Below are 12,405 nucleotides of genomic sequence, written 5' to 3' on the forward strand. Positions count from 1 at the left end.
GGCAACAGTGCAGAGTGGGGTGACACTAACATTGTCTCACTACTTGTGTGTGTGTGATGTGTGTGTGTGTGTTTTGTACATGTGAGTGAAATAAAAAGTTTTGCAAAGAAGAACATTGACTTTCTTTAACGTGAACACCAACTTCATGTCTTGTGAGTGCATTTGCTCTTTTAGAGAGAGAAGACACTTCCAGAATACAAATGAACGATGGAGATTACGCCGAAGCTCCCCACAGGCGAGTAATAAGAGATTCTTGTTATAATTGGACTTCTAGTCTGTGTGTCTAATACTTTACCTCTAGCTTCTTCACCGAAGGTTTTTATAATAGCTGGGATGGACAACAGCACCCTAGGTTACAGAGAGACAACCGCTTGGGGAGCCACGCTAATAATTGTCAGGACTTAATTTAATGTGTGGACTTAGACCAGGTTGGAAAATTAAACCAGTTACCGACATAAAGCTGTTTTGGCAGATCGCTCTCGTGATATTGAGGCACCCTGGCGCCTACAGCCGTCTGGAATCGAGAGAGAGAGAAATACAGGGGATAGGTAAAAATAATATGGACAGTTGTAGTAATGGGATGGTTGTGTGTGACGGTCAACAACGCGGGTAAGGCACGAGTCACGTTGGACTGTGCATATTCAGCACTGACTAAGCATCAGTGCAGGTTGTTTACGAGTAGTGCACACTTCGTATTTGCATTCAGAGGCCGAGGTCGACATGCAATGAAAGACTTAACTGAGTTCCAAAGAGGGCAGATTGTGGGGGCCTGATTAGCTGGAGCATCAGTAACCAAGACAGCCACCTTATTGAATGTTTCAAGAGCAATTGTCTCAACAGTCATGACAGCCTACATAAAACATGGAAGGACATCATTGTGTAAACGTAATAGTGAGCGCAAATCAAAACTAAATGACTGAGATCGTCGTACGCTAACATGAATTGTGTCAAAACAACACAAAACTACGGCGGCTAAAGTGACTGCAGAGCTAAACAGCCATCTCCGAGACCTCGTATCTATCGATATTGTCCTCCGAGAACTCCATAAAGCGAATAATCATGGACGAGCTGCTATGCCGAAACCATTAGTAACGACAACCAAAATAAAGAAGCGTAAAACATGGTGTCAGGAGCATGGATACTGGACGACTGATCAGTTGTAACCCGTCATTTGGTCCTAAGAGTCATTGTTTTCATTATTTCCAATATCAGTCCGGTTTACATCTGGACAGCGCCAAAAGAAGCCTACAGTCCTGATTGCTTGATTCTAGTGGTTAAGCGTATATTAAAAGTGTGATGGTGTGGTAAGCATGGAGGAAAAGTTTAATGGTATGGACAGCATGGTATTCTGACGGGCCCATCACTACTCTGAAAGGCCGTGTTACAGCCAATGATTATATGAACATTTTAGGTAATCTGGTGCACCCCATGATTCAAATGTTTTCCCCCAACAATGATGTCATATTTCAAGACGGTAATGCACCTATTCACATAGCCAGGACAGTAAAATCTTGGTATGAGGAGCATGCAACTGAACTGCAGCGTCTTCCCTGGCTAGCACAGTCCCCAGACTTGTGGGTGGTATTGGAGCACAGACTCCAGAGCAGGTTTCCGCCTCCTTCGTCACTACAGGAGTTAGGAGAGATTCTGATCGAAGAGTGGCATAACATTCCATTGGAGACTATACAATCATTATATGCCAGTATTCCGAAAAGTATCGCAGTTGTATTACAGACAAATGGGAGTCCAACCCCTTAATAATAAATCATTCCCAAGTAACTACAGGTGTTCACATTATTTTGCCTATTCCCTGTATACAGAGTGGTCCACTGATAGTGACCGGGCCAAATATCTCACGAAATAAGCATTAAACGAAAAAACTACAAAGAACGAAACTCGTCTAGGGGAAACCAGATGGCGCTATGGTTGGCTCGCTAGATGGCGCTGCCATAGTTCAAACGGATATCAACTGCGTTTTTTAAAATAGGAACCCCCATTTTTATCACATATTCGTGTAGTACGTCAATAAATATTAATGTTTTAGTTGGACCACTTTTTTCGCCTTGTGATAGATGGCGCTGTAATAGTCACAAACGTGTAAGTATGTGGTATTAAGTAACATTCCGGTAGTGCGGACGGTATTTGCTTCGTGATACCTTATCCGTGTTAAAATGGACCGTTTACCAACTGCAGAAAAGGTCGATATCGTGTTGATCTATGGCTATTGTGATCAAAATGCCCAACGGGCGTGTGTTATGTATGCTGCTCGGTATCCTGGACGACATCATCCAATTGTCCGGATCGTTCGCCGGATAGTTACGTTATTTAAGGAAACAGGAAGTATTCAGCCACATGTGAAGCGTCAACCACGATCTGCAAGAAATGATGATGCCCAAGTAGGTGTTTTAGCTGCTGTCACGGCTAATCCGCACATTAGTAACAGACAAATTGCGCGAGAATCGGGAATCTCAAAAACGTCGGTGTTGAGAATGCTACATCAACATCGATTGCACCTGTACCATATTTCTATGCACCAGGAATTGCATGGCGACGACTTTGAACGTCGTGTACAGTTCTGTCACTGGGCACAAGAGAAATTACGGGACGATGACAGAGTTTTTGCACGCGTTCTATTTAGCGATGAAGCGTCATTCACCAACAGCGGTAGCGTAAACCGGCATAATATGCACTATCGGGCAACGGAAAATCCACGATGGCTGCGACAAGTGGAACATCAGCGACCTTGGCGGGTTAATGTATGGTGCGGAATTATGGGAGGAAGGATAATTGGCACCCATTTTATCGATGGCAATCTAAATGGTGCAATGTATGCTGATTTCCTACGTAATGTTCTACCGATGTTACTACACGGTGTTTCACTGCATGACAGAATGGCGATGTACTTCCAATATGATGGATGTCCGGCACATAGCTCGCGTGCGGTTGAAGCGGTATTGAATAGCATATTTCATGACAGGTGGAGTGGTCGTCGAAGCACCATGACATGGCCCGCACGTTCCCCGGAACTGACGTCCCAGGATTTATTTCTGAGGGGCAAGTTGAAGGATATTTGCGGTCGTAATCCACCGACAATGGCTGACAACATGTGTCAGCGCATTGTCAATGCATTTGAGAACATTACGGAAGGCGAACTACTTGCTGTTGGGAGGAATGTCGTTACACGCATTGCCAAAGGCATTGAGGTTGACGGACATCATTTTCAGCATTTATTGCATTAATGTGGTATTTACAGGTAATCACGCTGTAAGAGCATGCGTTCTCAAATGGTTCAAATGGCTCTTGAGCACTATGGGACTTAACGTCTATGGTCATCAGTCCCCTAGAACTTAGAACTACTTAAACCTAACTAACCTAAGGACAGCACACAACACCCAGTCATTACGAGGCAGGGAAAATCCCTGATCCCGCCGGGAATCGAACCCGGGAACCCGGGCGCCATGCCTTCTCAGAAATGATAAGTTCACAAAGGTACATGTATCACATTGGAACAACCGAAATAAAATATTCAAACGTACATACGTTCTGTATTTTAATTTGAAAAACCTACCTGTTACCAACTGTTCGTCTAAAATTGTGAGCCATATGTTTGTAACTATTACAGCGCCATCTATCACATAGTGAAAAAAGTGGTCCAACTGAAACATTCATATTTCTTTACGTACTACACGAATATGTAATAAAAATGGTGTTCCTATTTAAAAAAAAACGCAGTTGATATCCGTTTGACCTATGGCAGCGCCATCTAGCGGGCCAACTATAGCGCCATCTGGTTTCCCCCTTCAAGCTAGACAAGTTTCGTTCTCTTTAGTTTTTTTCGTTTGACGCTTATTTCGTGAGATATTTGGCCCGGCCACGATCAATGGACCACCCTGTATTTACAATATGAACAACACTGAGAACCCCAGATGAGCTAAAGGCAATACCTGGAGCTGTTACTTCGTAAAAATCGGTTGCTGTTACAGCTACATATACACTGCTGGGAAAAAATTAGCACACCTGGAAGGACGACCGATTTTGGTCTGATTACGACATATGCCACCTGGAGGATAATGGATGTACTGATAACGGTCAGCCAACAGATAGTGTTGTGACATAACTACCAGATCGCCATCTGTGTCTGCCCTTCAACAGCGAATGCTCACAGCTAGGAGGCTCAGTATAGTGCAAACGTGCAAGCAAGCAGGCAACCGTGTAACAGAGATGCACTCGTGCTTCCTAAGGTCAACTGACAGAGTTTGAAATCGGTCAGATCGTCGCCTTACGAGTCGCGGCATGGTCGTTTCGGAGATTTTCCACACAAGTTGGACGTTCAGCGTCAGTTGCGCAACGATGCTGATCTCGGTGGTCACGTGAACGTTCTCATAACTGAAGACGAGGCTATGGACGTCCACGCAGCACAGGCGCCGTCAGTATCGTCGTATTGCAGACCACACAGCTGCCACTGCAGAGATAAGAGAGCTTGTGAGCCCAGATTCGTCAACACGAACCGTTGCTAACTGGTGGGACTAGGGGCACGCACATCTCTAGCCCGTCTGCCACTTACGCCACGGCTCGACTGGTGCCTTCAGATAATCACTTAGTAATGGTTATTTATTTACGTGACCGTTACGGCACTCCGACCCCAGTTCTCGATACCAGTAATATCGCACTACTTTTCTGCGAAGTAACAGACATATTTTTGTGACAATATTCCCATTTGGTTTTATTAATATGCAGGTACTCCGATGTATCGATATATTACAATATGGTTCTTGTGTGTATTCATTTCTGTGAGATTGTTATAATCTTTGACTTATTTGTAACTGTTTCGGCGAGAATGCGCACAGAGCAGTCTTTGTTTCACTTTGCAGAAGTTAAGTTGTTATTTCGCCTTGTAAAAGAACAGTCAAGTCTTGTGTTTGGTTAAAGTGGAAATTAAGATTGATACAAAACTGTTTTCTTGATGATGTGACAATTAAGAAGAAGTATATGTGAATTTACAAGAAGTTTAATAAAAATGTGGATTGTGAACACCAAGTCAAAAATTATTTCTACCATACCATTGTTCTGATCTGGGATTGTTTGATCATTAAGAATTTCCTGAAAAATGCAGTTGTCAGGTCTTCAAATATTGCTAAAATACAGATCTGTACCTTCTAGCAGTCAAAGTGGAATCGCCCTAGAATCAACAAGATGAGCCATAACAACTTCGACGAAATCTACGTGGTAATTCATTCAAGGTAAGTGCCAAAATTAATGACTTTTTTACAGTGACTTCATTATTTCCATTCTGACGATACCATCTACAGTCAATAACTTTGTCGTTGTCCGATAAAGGGAACATATGCTGCGTGAGCAACATTATTAATCTGATTTCCATTCTACTTTGCAAGTGGTGGTATTGTTAGAACTTCCAAGATGGAATGGTGACCTGTGGTCTTCAGCAATGAAAACAGATTCTGCATACACGCAAGTGATAGTCGTTTGTGTGTACAACATAGACTTAATGAGCGCTGTCTCGTATAGTGCATTAGTCTGAGATCCACTGGCCCCACTGCAGCCTTTATGGGCTGGGGTGTTTAAGATACAACCCTCGTTCAGCTTTGGTGACGGTAACCAGCTCTGAGTACATGCATAATGTCGTTAGACACGTTCTTTTGCGGTTCTTGCAACAGGAGGGTGGACCGAGCGATGTGGTGCAGTGGTTCACACACTGGACTAGCATTCGGGAGGACGAATCCGGCCATCCTGATTTAGGTTTTCCGTGATTTCCCTAAATCGCTCCAGGAAAATGCTGGGATGGTTCCTTTGCAAGGGCACGGTCGACTTCCTTTTCCGTCCTTCCCTGATGCGATGAGACCGATGACCTCGCTGTTTGGTCTCTTCCCCCAAAACGACCAAACCAACAGGAGGGTGACGTGTTGTTGCAACAGGATACCGCTCATCCACAAACTGCTCGTGAAACTCAACGTGTTCGGCAAGACGTGCAGAAAGTTCCCTGGTCAGCACTATCTGTGGACTTGTCTCCAATCGAGCACGTCTGAGATATGATAGGACGAGAAATGACTCGTGCGACTCGTCTACCAACAATTCTTACAGAACTACGTGAACAGGTCGAGCAGCCGTGGAATAACGTATCCCATGTCAGTATTCGCCAACTGTACGGTCGACTGGATGCCAAAGTCAGCTTCTGCATTGCCACGTTTGGAGGTTACACCATGTATTAATATGGGTGCATCAGCATGGGTCGATACCTGGTACCTCAGAACAGCTAGTGCTATTGATTTGTAAACGTAATCATTTCATGTTTTCCACATGCATTTTGGAGTAATAAATCTTGAGTGAGTTAGAAATCTTGAAAATGATGTACTAATTTTTTCCAGCAGTGTATATGCCCTAAAGTGTAGGGTAATCTGTATGTGGGCATTATAGCTCAATTGGTATAATACTAGAATCATATGCAGACGCTAAGATCAATTTTATCTATGCTGCTCAAACATTTTTATAAAAAACACATGTAATAAGAATTTTCTTTTATTGATTACTTTCTTTTCTACAGCCTGCACAACTCAGTCTCATGGGTGGTGGCCCGTCAATTTGACATGGACCATTTGAATCATAATGTTTAAAGCAGAGTTGATAATTTGAAAGAACAGGCAGCTTGAACACTTGACGTAGCAAATGAAAACCGTGTGAGATATCACACAGTCGTGGTATAAGTTGCGTTGGGAATAAGCGGTAATCCAGTTAATTGACGAATATCCGCCTTTTTATAAGCTTTTCATATTCATCAGTAAGCACTTTACACACTGTTTTTGTTTTTACTAAAAAAGTACATATAAAACACATCGAAGCAATCCTCGTGAGCTGTGTAGCCATAACCTTTAAGTGGAATCAGAGTTTGGCTTTGCGGAATAATAATTTGTTGTAGAACAGTTAACATGTCACTGTTAAGATGGTTCTGTGAGTACAGCAGCAATGATTCCATTCCGCTGGATGTTAGATCCCCTCTCACAACACCAACAATATGTTCACTGCCTTTACACAAGTTAACTGTGAAACCAAATGACGTTACTGATAGCTACTGCAGGCACAAACTGAGTGCTGTGCTCCGTGTGTGCTTATGTTTATATGCTTCAAATATTCCAACAGTGCTAGTAAAATGCCGCGCCTTGCTACGGTTCGCGCGGCTCTCCCCCCCCCCCCCCCCCCTCCCTCCCCCCCTCCCCGTCGGAGGTTCGAGTCCTCCCTCGGGCATGGGTGTGTGTGCGTTGTCCTTAGCGAAAGCTAGTTTACGTTAGATTAAGTAGTGTATAAGCCTAGGGACCGATGACCTCAGCAGTTTGGTCCCTTAGGAACTTACCACAAATTTCCCAAATAAAAAGAAATGCTAGTGAAGTCTATAAATAAGCAGCTAACGTCAGTTCGAGCTCTCAGTCAAGCTTCAGTATGTCATGTCAGTAAGTATTAGTACTCATGAACGTGTAGATAATCGGAAAAATTAGAACTATGCATATTCTTTCAGGTGTGGTGAAATCAGTACTGACGTGCAAATACTGCTATTAAACACTACATACAAGTTAAATACAAGTAAGCGCGTCAGTGCAAGGATGTCTTCAGACTGTGAGTTCTTTCCAGTGGTGATATTCGAAAATCCTACATATAGTAACTAGTGAGACCTAAGTAGCGCTTTCCAGAGACGGATGGAACTGTCTGTGCGGTAACTCAATGCAGACTGCGTCATTGTTCCGTGGGAGTATCTAGTCACCACCACTGGAGTTGGGCAGCCATGCAGTTACAACATGAACCTTCCGAACAATGAAAATCTATAATGAGAGCGAGTGTGTGTGGATGCAAAAATGTACCTTCAGAAACTAAATGTATGCTACTCATGTGATCCAGCGGGCACTAGACCACATACTCAGTTGTCAAACAGTTCTCAACAGTTTCTATGAGAAATTATGGATCAATTTACTGGAGCTAGTGCAGCAAACACGCTTCTACCCATTGGAGGAAATGCTTGCTCAACTGTACAACACCTGCTGCTTATCAATGGATGGAACTGTATATGATGCAACAGTGCCAGATACTAGCGTGGAGTTAAGTTAATATTTAAGTGCATTTGTATATCCAGCAACATGTAGCAGCTTATAAACAGCAAGTAAGTCTATTGTGTATCTACACTCCTGGAAATTGAAATAAGAACACCGTGAATTCATTGTCCCAGGAAGGGGAAACTTTATTGACACATTCCTGGGGTCAGATACATCACATGATCACACTGACAGAACCACAGACACATCGACACAGGCAACAGAGCATGCACAATGTTGGCACTAGTACAGTGTATATCCACCTTTCGCAGCAATGCAGGCTGCTATTCTCCCATGGAGACGATCGTAGAGATGCTGGATGTAGTCCTGTGGAACGGCTTGCCATGCCATTTCCACCTGGCGCCTCAGATGGACCAGCGTTCGTGCTGGACGTGCAGACCGCGTGAGACGACGCTTCATCCAGTCCCAAACATGCTCAATGGGGGACAGATCCGGAGATCTTGCTGGCCAGGGTAGTTGACTTACACCTTCTAGAGCACGTTGGGTGGCACGGGATACATGCGGACGTGCATTGTCCTGTTGGAACAGCAAGTTCCCTTGCCGGTCTAGGAATGGTAGAACGATGGGTTCGATGACGGTTTGGATGTACCATGCACTATTCAGTGTCCCCTCGACGATCACCAGAGGTGTACGGCCAGTGTAGGAGATCGCTCCCCACACCATGATGCCGGGTGTTGGCCCTGTGTGCCTCGGTCGTATGCAGTCCTGATTGTGGCGCTCACCTGCACGGCGCAAAACACGCCTACGACCATCATTGGCACCAAGGCAGAAGCGACTCTCATCGCTGAAGACGACACGTCTCCATTCGTCCCTTCATTCACGCCTGTCGCGACACCACTGGAGGCGGGCTGCACGATGTTAGGGCGTGAGCGGAAGACGGCCTAACGGTGTGAGGGACCGTAGACCAGCTTCATGGAGACGGTTGCGAATGGTCCTCGCCGATACCCCAGGACAAACTCTGTGCCTAATTTGCTGGGAAGTGGCGGTGCGGTCCCCTATGGCACTGCGTAGGATCCTACAGTCTTGGCGTGCATCCGTGCGTCGCTGCGGTCCGGTCCCAGGTCAACGGGCACGTGCACCTTCCGCCGACCACTGGCGACAACATCGATGTACTGTGGAGACCTCACGCCCCATGTGTTGAGCAATTCGGCGGTACGTCCACCCGGCCTCCCGCATGCCCACTATACGCCCTCGCTCAAAGTCCGTCAACTGAACATACGGTTCACGTCCACGCTATCGCGGCATGCTACCGGTGTTAAAGACTGCGATGGAGCTCCGTATGCCACGGCAAACTGGCTGACACTGACGGCGGCGGTGCACAAATGCTGCGCAGCTAGTGCCATTCGACGGCCAACACCGCGGTTCCTGCTGTGTCCGCTGTGCTGTGCGTGTGATCATTGCTTGTACAGCCCTCTCGCAATGTCCGGAGCAAGTATGGTGGGTCTGACACACCGGTGTCAATGTGTTCTTTTTTCCATTTCCAGGAGTGTATAAAAACCTCAGTACACTAATGTAAATGCATAGTCGTCGCCATGGCTGAGTGAATGAAGCACTCACGTCATAAGAAGTTTTTTTTTTCACCACCAGAAAACTTGTCCACCTCGATAGCTGAGTGGTCAGCGTGACGGATTGCCGTCCTACGGGCCCGGGTTGGATTCTCGGTTGGGTCGGGGATTTTCTCCGCTCAGGGACTAGGTGTTGTGTTGTCTTCATCATTTCAAAATGATGAAGACAACATCCGCCCAGGTCGGCCAGTGTGCCGTCGAATGTAATAAGACCTGCACCAAGGCGGCCGGACCTGGCCCGTAAGGGGCCTCACGGCCGATGACGGCAAACGCTCATTTCCGTTTACCAGAAAACTTGAAACCCAACTCAGTATTTATATTCAGTAATGTCACCATGGAGAAACTGGATGAGATACGCAGAATATGTAGAAGTAGACTATTTTTATTTGAGCGACACATATTCCCGGATTCCAAAGCAGTTATTGATAGTGCTAACTACATTATCACTTTTAAACAGGACAATATGAATTTAAAGCATATTTACCAGGCGCATATAGGTACTGGCATGACATTCAGTGACTTTATAAACATCTGTGCAGATTACTGGAATTACACGGGTAATGGGTTTATGGTTATTGACAAAATTAGAAAACTGAATGACAGGAGGTATAATTTACAATATGAAAGCAAGTATTGTAAAACATTTTAAAAGTCCGATAAAGTCACATGCGTGGTGGCAATTCGATCTTCATGGTTCACACAGATGGTTAGATATTCTCCTGCAAATAATCCATCAGTATAACTGTGCTCAAGCTGAAACACCCATATTAGCATGTGGTGTAGCCTTCATGGCTAGCAATGCAGGTGCTGACTCAGGCATCCAGTCGATCGTACAGATGACGGTAACTGTCGCGGGATATGTTATGCTTCGCCTGCTCGATCTGTTCATGTAGTTTTGTAAGAGCTGTTGGTTGACGAGTGACATGAGTCACTTCTCGTCACATCATATACAACACGTGCTCGATTAGAGATAAGTTTGGATATTGCGCTGGCCAGCAAAGTTGCTGCACGTCTCACAGAGCACTTTTAGTTTCACGGGCGGTGTGTGAGCGAGCATTCTTCTGTTGCAACAACACGTCACCTTCCTGTTGCAAGAACGGCAAAAGAAGGGATCTAACATTTTGCGCATGCCGAATGCAGGTTAACGTCCCCTCCGGAAACACCAAAGATGAATGAGAGTTGTAGCTTATCGCACTGCAAACCATAAGGCCTGAGGTGGGGCCAATGTGTCTCGGAAGAATACGCTCTACGAGACAGTGCTCACCAGGTTTATACCGCACGCGAGAACGGCCATCACTTGCATGCAGACATAATCTGGTGTCATCGCTGAAGACCACAGCGCGCCATTCAATCTTGCAAGTGATGCTCTGACGACACCACTCGAGCCGTGCTTGTCGATGCTGTGGCCTGAGCGGAAGATGGGCTAGAGGTAGTCCCACTGCTAATAACAGCGTTGCAACATTTTGTGTTGACACCTCTGGGCTCACAAGCCCTGTTACGTGAGCTGTGGTAGCTGTACGATCTGCTACTGCTACCCCAAAGTGCCCAGTGGTAGCAGCATCGTTGCACAGTTTATGTAGCATATCCAACATATGTGGCAGTTCTCCGAAAAGACCATCCCATCACTCGGAAGCCCGCAAATTAGAGGAGGAGGAGGAGACTAGTGTTTAACGTCCCGTCGACAACGAGGTCATTAGAGACGGAGCACAAGCTCGGGGGAGGGAAGGATGGGGAAGGAAATCGGCCGTGCCCTTTCAAAGGAACCGTCCCAGCATTTGCCTGAAGCGATTTAGGGAAACCACGGAAAACCTAAATCAGGATGGCCGGAGATGGGATTGAACCATCGTCCTCCCGAATGGCCGCAAATTGACCCCTTTCAGGCTTGCTCAGTTGGCTGCAGGAAGCATAAGTGGATCTCAGTGGCATGGTTGCCTGCTTGCTTCACACGTTTGCATCATACCGAGTCTTCTGGCTGTGAGCATTCTTTATTAAAGAGTAGACATAGATGGCGCTCTGGTAGGTATGTCACTATGTTATCTGTTGGAGGACGACATTGAAAGCATTACGAATACATATGCTATTCCGCAGGAGGCAAATGCTGTCATCGGATCAAAATAGACGTCGTCTTTCCAGGTGCACATTTTTTTTTCCGGTAGTGTATGTGAGACACTTGCAGGAATTTTTTTAAAGTCTAACATTCATGTGTGAATTCATATGCATTATGTATAACATTCTATGTGAATTTTATGTACAGAGAAACCACATTGTGAAACCACATATGTACCATCATTGATAGTATTGTTCACTGTCCTTACGCCACCAATGGTTTAAATGGCTCTGAGCACTATGGGACTTGACTGCTGAGATCATCAGTCCCTTAGCACTTAGAACTACTTAAACCTAACTAACCTAAGGACATCACACACATCCATGCCCGAGGCAGGATTCGAACCTGCGACCGTACCGGTCGCACGGCTCCACACTGTAGCGCCTAGAACCGCTCGGCCACTCCGGCCGGCACGTCATCAATGTTTTTTACTTGATTGGTGTTTACTGTCATTATTGCCCTTATGTTATTACTGTGTTCATTGTTTTTCATATGATACTGGATCTAAGACGTCGTATATAGGGTTTCTTTCCTTTCCTGGCCTCAAAATAAATTTCCTTGCACATGCTCCTCTATACCTCTATACATGTTACACCCCTAGTTATATCGTAATAAGCCA

This window comes from Schistocerca gregaria, chromosome X, assembly GCF_023897955.1.
Source record: "Schistocerca gregaria isolate iqSchGreg1 chromosome X, iqSchGreg1.2, whole genome shotgun sequence".
Lineage (NCBI taxonomy): Eukaryota > Metazoa > Arthropoda > Insecta > Orthoptera > Acrididae > Schistocerca > Schistocerca gregaria.